Source organism: Coregonus lavaretus (genome assembly GCF_964263955.1).
Source record: "Coregonus lavaretus genome assembly, chromosome: 7".
Classification (NCBI taxonomy): domain Eukaryota; kingdom Metazoa; phylum Chordata; class Actinopteri; order Salmoniformes; family Salmonidae; genus Coregonus; species Coregonus lavaretus.
In genome coordinates, this window is record NC_139994.1 from 58,904,017 (window position 1) to 58,914,824 (window position 10,808).

Genomic DNA, 10,808 nt, shown 5'->3' on the forward strand with positions numbered 1-10,808 from the left:
TGCACATTCACATGCATCTGAGTGAAGCATAAATGCATGTTCATTGTTTGTGAGAGTTCCTTTGTTAGCCACTAATTACTTCCTGTATCTGTCATCAACACCATTCCCTGTGGATTTTCTGTTTATTTTCTTCCAATTAACCTTGTCTCGTTATTTAGTAAACAATTCTCTGAATATCAGGCTCTGATTCATATGAATGTTACTGTGATACATTGCGATCCTCTATTTGTCCCCGGAGTTCTGTATTGAGTAATGTGTTTTGCGGTGTCCGAGTCGCACCCCATAATGCATTGCAGTGGGCGAAGGTGTGTGAGTAGGAGTGGACGTAACAAGACCTCACCCAGACGCTGATCGGATATGACACTGAGCATACATGAGCACACACTGGTAGCTGCATGGCAACAAGGGAGTATTATAACATGCACATGCTTGCTCACAGTCAGATTCATACATATATTCATGGAGAAGATGGTAAAAAGAGAGATTCACAGTGAGCCATTGCTCACGGTGGTAGTCTCTTCAGGACAACCTTGCTTCAGTGAGCTGAGCAAAGATCAATTATAAACTGTGCCTGGGTTACAAACAGTGGAGTACATTTGGGCTTCTCCTTACATCCAGTTACACTGGTCTGTGTCAATAATTTCCTGGTCAATCATCCACATCAACAAACATCCTGTTTGGATTAGAAGACAAGTTCTGTCAGGCACACTTCCTCAGAGAGAGTGAAAGAAAGAGGGACTGGAAAGAAGAGGCAAATGTGCAAAGCCAGAGAGAGAGAGAATAAAGACAGACAGGGACTGGCAAACCAGAGAGATTGAAAGAGAGAGAAAAAGTGAGGGGCCACCAGACCGTTTGAAGCTGAACAGGGCTGACTGGCGTTTCAAATGCTAAACAGATCTATATGTGCTACCTTCCTCTCAATTAATTGGAAATGAGTCTATGGGGGAGAAAAACATCTAATTTGATCTGGTTATTAACTGGACTGTCTCACCTCCAATCAATTCAACGGGAGATATGTTTTTCTCTTTTTCCTCCCACATCAAACCACTACAGGGACAGGTTCTTTCCTCCCACATCAAACCACTACAGGGACAGGTTATAGGAGGGATGAGAGGAGGAGTAGAAAGAGAGGTGGATCAGAATGGAAATGAGAGAACCGGATGTGTGGACGCACACACACACTGTACAGTCCCAGTCAAAAGTTTGGACACACCTACTCATTCAGAACTATGAAAATAACACATATGGAATCATGTAGTAACCAAAAAAGTGTTAAACAAATCAAAATATACTTTATATTTGAGATTCTTCAAATAGCCACCCTTTGCCTTGATGACAGCTTTGCACACTCTTCACATTCTCTCAACCAGCTTCACCTGGAATGCTTTTCCAACAGTCTTGAAGGAGTTCCCACATATGCTGAGCACTTGTTGGCTGCTTTTCCTTCACTCTGCCGTCCGACTCATCTCAAACCATCTCAATTGGGTTGAGGTCGGGGGATTGTGGAGGCCAGGTCATCTGATGCAGCACTCCATCACTCTCATTCTTGGTAAAATAGCCCTTACACAGCCTGGAGGTGTGTTGGGTCATTGTCCTGTTGAAAAACCAATGATAGTCCCACTAAGCCCAAACCAGATGGGATGGCGTATCGCTGCAGAATGCTGTGTTAGCCATGCTGGTTAAGTGTGCCTTGAATTCTAAATAAATCACAGACAGTGTTTCCAGCAAAGCACCCCCACACCATAACACCTCCTCCTCCATGCTTTACGGTGGGAACAAAACATGTGGAGATCATCCGTTCACCCACACCACGTCTCACAAAGACACGGCGGTTGGAACCAAAAATCTCAAATTTGGACTCCAGACCAAAGGACACATTTCCACCAGTCTAATGTCCATTGTTGTGTTTCTTGGCCCAAGCAGGTCTCTTCTTTTTATTGGTGTCCTTTAGTAGTGGTTTCTTTCAGCAATTAGACCATGAAGGCCTGATTCACGCAGTCCCCTCTGAACAGTTGATGTTGAGATGTGTCTGTGACTTGAACTCTGTGAAGCATTTATTTTGGCTGCAATTTTTGAGGTTGGTAACTCTAGTGAACTTATCCTCTGCAGCAGAGGTAACTCTGGGTCTTCCTTTCCTGTGGTGATCCTCATTAGAGCCAGTTTCATCATAGCGCTTGACGGTTCTTGCGACTGCACTTGAAGATACTTTCAAAGTTCTTGACATTTTCCGTATTGACTGACCTTCATGTCTTAAAGTAATGATGGACTGTCATTTCTCTTTGCTTATTTGAGCTGTTCTTGCCATAATATGGACTTGGTCTTTTACCAAATATGGATATCGTCTGTATACAGTGGGGGAAAAAAGTATTTAGTCAGCCACCAATTGTGCAAGTTCTCCCACTTAAAAAGATGAGAGAGGCCTGTAATTTTCATCATAGGTACACGTCAACTATGATAGACAAATTGAGAAAAAAAATCCAGAAAATCACATTGTAGGATTTTTAATGAATTTATTTGCAAATTATGGTGGAAAATCAGTATTTGGTCACCTACAAACAAGCAAGATTTCTGGCTCTCACAGACCTGTAACTTCTTCTTTAAGAGGCTCCTCTGTCCTCCACTCGTTACCTGTATTAATGGCACCTGTTTGAACTTGTTATCAGTATAAAAGACACCTGTCCACAACCTCAAACAGTCACACTCCAAACTCCACTATGGCCAAGACCAAAGAGCTGTCAAAGGACACCAGAAACAAAATTGTAGACCTGCACCAGGCTGGGAAGACTGAATCTGCAATAGGTAAGCAGCTTGGTTTGAAGAAATCAACTGTGGGAGCAATTATTAGGAAATGGAAGACATACAAGACCACTGATAATCTCCCTCGATCTGGGGCTCCACGCAAGATCTCACCCCGTGGGGTCAAAATGATCACAAGAACAGTGAGCAAAAATCCCAGAACCACACGGGGGGACCTAGTGAATGACCTGCAGAGATCTGGGACCAAAGTAACAAAGCCTACCATCAGTAACACACTACGCCGCCAGGGACTCAAATCCTGCAGTGGCAGACGTGTCCCCCTGCTTAAGCCAGTACATGTCCAGGCCCGTCTGAAGTTTGCTAGAGTGCATTTGGATGATCCAGAAGAGGATTGGGAGAATGTCATATGGTCAGATGAAACCAAAATAGAACTTTTTGGTAAAAACTCAACTCGTCGTGTTTGGAGGACAAAGAATGCTGAGTTGCATCCAAAGAACACCATACCTACTGTGAAGCATGGGGGTGGAAACATCATGCTTTGGGGCTGTTTTTCTGCAAAGGGACCAGGACGACTGATCTGTATTTTCCACCATAATTTGCAAATAAATTCATTAAAAATCCTACAATGTGATTTTCTGGAGAAAAAAAAACTTTGTCTGTCATAGTTGACGTGTACCTATGATGAAAATTACAGGCCTCTCTCATCTTTTTAAGTGGGAGAACTTGCACAATTGGTGGCTGACTAAATATTTTTTTCCCCACTGTACCTCCCCTAACTTGTCACAACACAACTGATTGGCTCAAACGCATTAAGAAGGAAAGAAATTCCACAAATTAACTTTTAAGAAGGCACACCTGTTAATTGAAATACATTCCTCATGAAGCTGGTTGAGAGAATGCCAAGAGTGTGCAAAGCTGTCATCAAGGCAAAGGGTGGTTATTTGAAGAATCTCAAATATAAAATATATTTTGATTTGTTTAACACTTTTTTTGGTTACTACATTATTCCATATGTGTTATTTCATAGTTTTGATGTCTTCACTATTATTCTACAATGTAAAAAATAGTAAAAATAAAGAAAAACCCTTGAATGAGTAGGTGTGTCCAAACCTTTGACTGGTAGTGTAGACATACACACTGGCCGTTCTGTCAATGTCTCCTCTCAGTTGTTATAATGCCCACTTAATGATCTTTCAGAACCTATTATGGCCACCAGGTGATGAATCATGTTTTGGTCCAGGTTCTTATGGTGAATGGACAATGTCCTTGTCAGGTCAGTTTAGGTCACACAAAGCTCTTGTGGAAGTCTTTTATTACACCTGAGGTGAATTCATTCAACTGTTTATAAACTGATACAACATGTTGACTTTTCTCTACCTGTTGTTGTGGTATGGTGCCAGCCAGGATTTTTTCTTGCACAGGGAAATCTCTGAGCCCTAGTCACATAATGTGGTCAGGAAAAACTCAGGGCCTTTTAGATATAACAGTGATACCTCCACAACACCAAACCAACTGTCAATTAACTTCTGTATTGTGATGTTTGACCCAGTTGATTGACACATGGACCGCTATCTGTGAAGTTCATATGTCCATAATTTATTGACCGACTACACACTGAGAGGAGCTAGAGACTACAGCTAGGCTATCTATGAAAATGGTCAACAACAGCTGTGGTAGAGAGAATGTTGCCCATTTTGGCTCTAAACGTTGACAGTTGCCTGCCTCAGGCCTGAAAATGACAGCAACTAATACAGCCATGTGGGTCAAAATGGTAGCGGTGATGGGGGTTCTTCTGTGCTGTGGGAGAAGGGGTCTGGTGAGGACACAGAGTGTGTGTGTGTGTGTCCATGTGTGTGTGTGTTTAGTGACTGGGTACATTCCCAGCTTGTTTCTACAGTCAAGACTGATGACCATTCCATCAGCTCTCCCTGTTATGCCTGTCTCTGTCTCGGATACACAAGCAAAGGACCTGTTATTGTGCGTGAACAAGAGTTGGGTGGCTCTGTTTGTACTGTGTGTGCCTGAGTGCGTGCGTGCATGCGACTGTGTCTGTGTATTGCACTTTCTTATCCCAAAGCGAACAGTTTTTTTTTTTTTCTTAGGATCCCCATGGCAGCTTCCCTTCCTGGGTTCTTTTCCTCTGGCCCTCAGCATGCTGGTTAAACACTGAACTGGACATTCTGGACAGTTGCCTTCTGTGATTGGCCTGAACACACACAGGCAGGGAGGTTACCACAAGCTGTAAGGACGCTAAATAGGATGTTACAGTGGGAAAAAAATAGTTACAGGTACAATATGATTTGAAAGAAGTTGTGTCATCCTTTTGATGACCTGTACATCACTAGAGAATACAAAAGAAGAAAGGCTTGGAGCAATTTACATGACACAACCAAAGTAACCCGATGTTAGCAAAGAAATGTAGCTTTTAGCGTAGCAATTGTGGGATGTCTCTTTGAACCCCGTAACCTTTGAAGCAGGGGACCAACCACCCAGCGGGTCTGTTGGGGTCTCCTTTCATCCAGAGGGAACAAAAGCTCTACACATTCTCACGCCACAGTAGGTGACACACTCCTGGGATCTAACATACACCACACAGACACACGCACATACACACGCTCCAATGACTGAATATGCCAGCACATATGCACCTGTGCATGCAAACATAAACATGCACACAGCAATGGGAATGATAAAATAGCCAGCCTGGTCTCAAAGACTAGACGTTACATGATAAAAATGATACAATTATAAAATAGCAACAGCCAAACCTTCAGACTACATCCAACTACTCACACATCCCATACACATGCAAACACACACACAGTTGAAGATGCATCATGTCTCACCAAAGACACTCCTCACTTCCCAGTTGATTTCAACTTCTGAAGCTCCAGAGCCTTGTTACTAGGGAGGTGTGGAGTGGAGAAGAGAAAAGTGGAGAGGGAACCTCTGTGTACCAACCAGGACTGGACTGGACTCTGGAGACTAGTTACTGGGAGGTGTGGAGGACCTGACAAGTCAATGTACACACACATGATTAATAATGGACCTGTATGTTCGAAGAGCATGTGTCTTCTGAGAAGTGGAGGGGTGGGGGCCGGCGAGGTCTCCGCCACGGCAGAAAAGGAGCAATTATGAAACTCTCTCTCCATCCCTCCAACCCTCCATCCCCTCTAGAGAGGGGAAAGTTTAACACGAGAGGAGATGAGGAAATTAGAGAAAGAAGAGAGGAGAAGAGAAGAGAGGAGAGAAGAGAAGAGAAGAGAAGAGAAGAGAAGAGAAGAGAGAGAAGAGAAGAAGAAGAGGAAGAGAAGAAGGAGAAGAGAAGAGAAGAGAAGAGAAGAGAAGAGAAGAGAAGAGAAGAGAAGAGAGAGAAGAGAGGGGAGAGGAGAGGAGAGGAGAGGAGAAGAGAAGAGAGGAGAGGAGAGAGGATAGAAGAGAAGAGAAGGAGAGGAGAGGAGAGAGGATAGGATAGGAGAGGAGAGGAGAGGAGAGGAGAGGAGAGGAGAGGAGAGGAGAGGAGAGGAGAGGAGAGGAGAGGAGAGGAGAGGAGAGGAGAGGAGAGAGAGGAGAGGAGAGGAGGAGGAGAGGAGGGAGGAGAGGAGAGGAGAGGAGAGGAGAGGAGAGGAGAGGAGAGGAGAGGAGGAGGAGAGGAGAGGAGAGGAGAGGAGAGGAGGAGAGAGAGGAGAGGAGAGGAGAGGAGAGGAGAGGAGAGGGGAGAAAGGAGAGAGGAGAAGAGAGGAGAGAGGAGAAGAGAAGAGAGGAGAGAGGAGAGAGGAGAGAGGAGAAGAGAGGAGAGAGGAGAGAGGAGAGAGGAGAAGAAAAGAGGAGAAGAGAAGAGAGGAAACCCCTTGTCTCTGGTGTCGGAGTGACTGTTCAGTGGTCAGAAGAGAGGGAACACATTCCTCCACCATGGGGTGAGTACTGCAGCGATGACAGAGGGGATGCCATGTCGTCCCAGCTGTGTTTTAGATACAGACCGCAACCACCATTTGTCTGTGAGAGAGTTTATCGTCGTTCCCATCGCTGTGGCTGGGAGTGGGTGTGTGTGTGTGTGTGTGTGTGTGTGTATGAATGTGTATGTGTGTGTTTACGAGTGCTCCACCCAGCAGCTCTGATGAGTTATGGACATAGTTCATTGGGTCAAGGGACCGCTATGAAACTGAGAGCACACTGTGCAACCAGAAATCCCCTCTGGCATTTAGGAGTGTGTGTGTGTGTGTGTGTGTGTGTGTGTGTGTGTGTGTGTGTGTGTGTGTGTGTGTGTGTGTGTGTGTGTGTGTGTGTGTGTGTGTGTGTGTGTGTGTGTGTGTGTGTGTGTGCACGCGTGCATGTGTCATCTAGATGACATTACTTTAAGTGCGTGGCATCGAATCAGACCTGGGACTATAATTGACTGTGCACAATGGAACAATCTCCCAACGTAATTATTTCTGAGTGAAACTTTTACACTGAAGAAAAACCAAACAGCTGAAAAACAACTTAAGTGGTCCACTGTCTCAGAGCGGGTGGTTTTACCTCCCTGTGGTTACATTCACTCACAGCCCAAGACTTTTCAACACGCAGGCTTGTTTTTTCTCAGAGTTGACTCTAGACTATATTTCTTGTCCTTCATTGAGAGTTAGCGACGGTGGCGGCGGTAGTTTACGTAACCCTGCTGTCTAATCTCTCTTCCCTCCCTCTTTGACAGCTCTCAGTTCACGGGACCATTCGCCACAAGCGCGGGTCCGCTTTTACGCATCGCCTGGTGCGCGTCCATGGTGACTAATGTAAATAAACACAGTAAAAGTCAGCAGTGGCTCCCAGGAACAGGGCTTTTTGCGGAGTGAAGCCTGTCTTAGCTGGGGTCGTGGGAGTCTGCCTTTGTGTCGGACCCTGGGAGGGTGATTCCTCTAAAAAAAAGGAAAACATCTGTATTAAGCCAAAAGAGACAAACCCTGGTCAGCATCAGCTCTGACTTCTAACCTTTTAGAGTGGACTATGCTGATTGGCCCAAACTCTGTGAGGACTGGAGTCTGTATGGAGGAACCTTGGAGCTTCCTTGCTGGTCAGTTTCCTTCTTAAACTCTGGAGACAGCTTGTGTGTCCTCTCTCTCTCCCTCCCTCTCTCTCTCTCTCTCTCTCTCTCTCTCTCTCTCTCTCTCTCTCTCTCTCTCTCTCTCTCTCTCTCTCTCTCTCTCTCTCTCTCTCTCTCTCTCTCTCTCTCTCTATCTGTCTGCCAACTGTCTCTTTTCTATTTGTCAGTAATTTTATAAGGTTATAGAGTAGACTATGAGGCTTCTCCCTCTGTTCCTAACTCACCACTGAGCTTCATCAGAGGGCATTAACATTGGCCCTCTGCACATGTTGATACTAGTTCTGCCTGAGACTGAACTCATGGAAGAATTCTTGGTGTTTTTCTCTTTTATCGGCTGAGTATCCCTTTAGTCCGGGTGGCTTATCTGTGACGTCAGCACGGCAAATATGAGAGGCTTCCATCACAGTAGAACTGTAGTTACAGATAATAGTACCAGATAGCTACACACAGTAGTACCTGACACTGGGGACGACTTGGTTGTTTGTTCTGACGTCATACAGTATGGCCTCTTCAACACTTTCTGGTTGGTTCTGGTTGGTTCTGGTCTGTTACCCATTATGCATTAAAACCCAACAGTCTGCTTTTGTTAGTTATCTTGTGGAAATGTCTCTGAGGAATGTCTTTTGATTTGTGGGTCCTTTGCTGTTTGCTTTGGTGCAGATGTCTGTCAGTATTTTGATTGGTGTGGAGAAGTCTTTGATTGTATGAAAGGGTTGAGTATGTTGATTACACAGTGTGTTGATACAACTGATGAAGTGTTGATGGGGTGTACATCTATGTTTACTGTAGCAGTGTCTTGACCGATGGGGTGTTTTTGACCAGAGGAATGCACAGATTAGAGCAATGTGAAGAAGTTCAGGGCTGTGATGGTTGGTGCAAAGCTCTGATCCTCAAGTAAGGTCATTGGTCAATGTTCAGTGGTTCAGGTCAATTATTCAACCTTCTGCAATTGGTCAGATTGAAGAGATAATGGTCAACATTTAATTAAAAAAATATCATAATATGAGTGAAGTCTGTGTCTTGCACTCTGCCCTCTAGTGGTAACAAATCAGAATTGCCTGTTAATAGTGTTTCGTGACAAAGGTATGATAGAACAACCAAAATGTTCTAACAGAGATTTAACCTCTTAAGGATCGGACCCTTTTTTTCAATTTTCGCCTAAAATGACATACCCAAATCTAACTGCCTGTAGCTCAGGACCTGAAGCAAGGATATGTATATTCTTGATACCATTTAAAAGGAAACACTTTGACGTTTGTCAAAGGTTAACCAGTGGTGTAAAGTACTTAAGTAAAAATACTTTATAGTACTACTTAAGTAATTTTGGGGGGTATGTGTATTTTACTTTACTATTTATATTTTTGACAACTTTTACTTTTACTACACAACATTCCTAAAGAAAATAATGTACTTTTTTATATATAAAAGCAAATACTTTTAGACTTTTACTCAAGTAATATTTTACTGGGTGACTTTCACTTTTACTTGAGTCATTTTCTATTAAGGTATCTTTAATTTTACTCAAGTATGTAAATTGGGTACTTGTTCCACCACTGGAGTTAACAATCAGAATGTTGGTTCTAAGCGCTCGTCATTACCTCACCAAGGACAACACCGTTGATAACAACTCTTCCCTATCCAAATATTCACTTCAGCTCGTTCAGTTCCTTTTCCCCCGCGAGCACCATTTGTCACGAACACGAGCCTGTTTCCACCGCTAGCTACAACTCCATTTACAGCTCCAACCCACCTTTCAAATCCCTGATTAGATACACACATACTTTATAAAAGCACATTTGCTAATTCTCTGGTGAGAGAAAAGCGCTAAAGGGGTCTAACCATTTGATTAATGGCTGAGTCACAGGCTTCATTTGGGTTAGGCCTTGGAAGTTATGACTTTATAATGGGAACATGTAAGCAACAAGCCATGTGCTTCTCATCACAGGGGAATGACACTCGTCCAAAGGGGGAAAGAGAAGGCCAAGTTAGAAGTTACATATCTGATCTACAGTATGTCCCTCAAGAGACAGTTTCATGTCTCACACACACACACACACACACACACACACACACACACACACACACACACACACACACACACACACACACATACACACACACACACACACACACACACACACACACACGCGCGCGCACGCACACACATACACACAAACACACCCTCTCCCTCTCTCTCTGGTAATGGAGTGAGACCTCAGTGATGTGGTGGCAGACATTTTTTAGGTTTCATGAGTCACTTATTCCCTCAGGAGGTAGCAGTGCATGACAGAGCCAAGTTCTATTCCCTCAGAGGGAGCAGTGCATGACAGAGCCATGTTCAATTCCCTCAGAGGGAGCAGTGCATGACAGAGCCAAGTTCTATTCCCTCAGAGGGAGCAGTGCAGTGACAGAGCCAAGTTATATTCCCTCAGAGGGAGCAGTGCATGACAGAGCCAAGTTATATTCCCTCAGAGGGAGCAGTGCATGACAGAGCCAAGTTCTATTCCCTCAGAGGGAGCAGTGCAGTGACAGAGCCAAGTTCTATTCCCTCAGAGGGAGCAGTGCAGTGACAGAGCCAGGTTATATTCCCTCAGAGGGAGCAGTGCAGTGACAGAGCCAAGTTCTATTCCCTCAGAGGGAGCAGTGCAGTGACAGAGCCAGGTTATATTCCCTCAGAGGGAGCAGTGCAGTGACAGAGCCAGGTTATATTCCCTCAGAGGGAGCAGTGCATGACAGAGCCAAGTTCTATTCCCTCAGAGGGAGCAGTGCAGTGACAGAGCCAAGTTCTATTCCCTCAGAGGGAGCAGTGCATGACAGAGCCAAGTTCTATTCCCTCAGAGGGAGCAGTGCATGACAGAGCCAAGTTATATTCCCTCAGAGGGAGCAGTGCATGACAGAGCCAAGTTCTATTCCCTCAGAGGGAGCAGTGCAGTGACAGAGCCAAGTTCTATTCCCTCAGAGGGAGCAGTGCAGT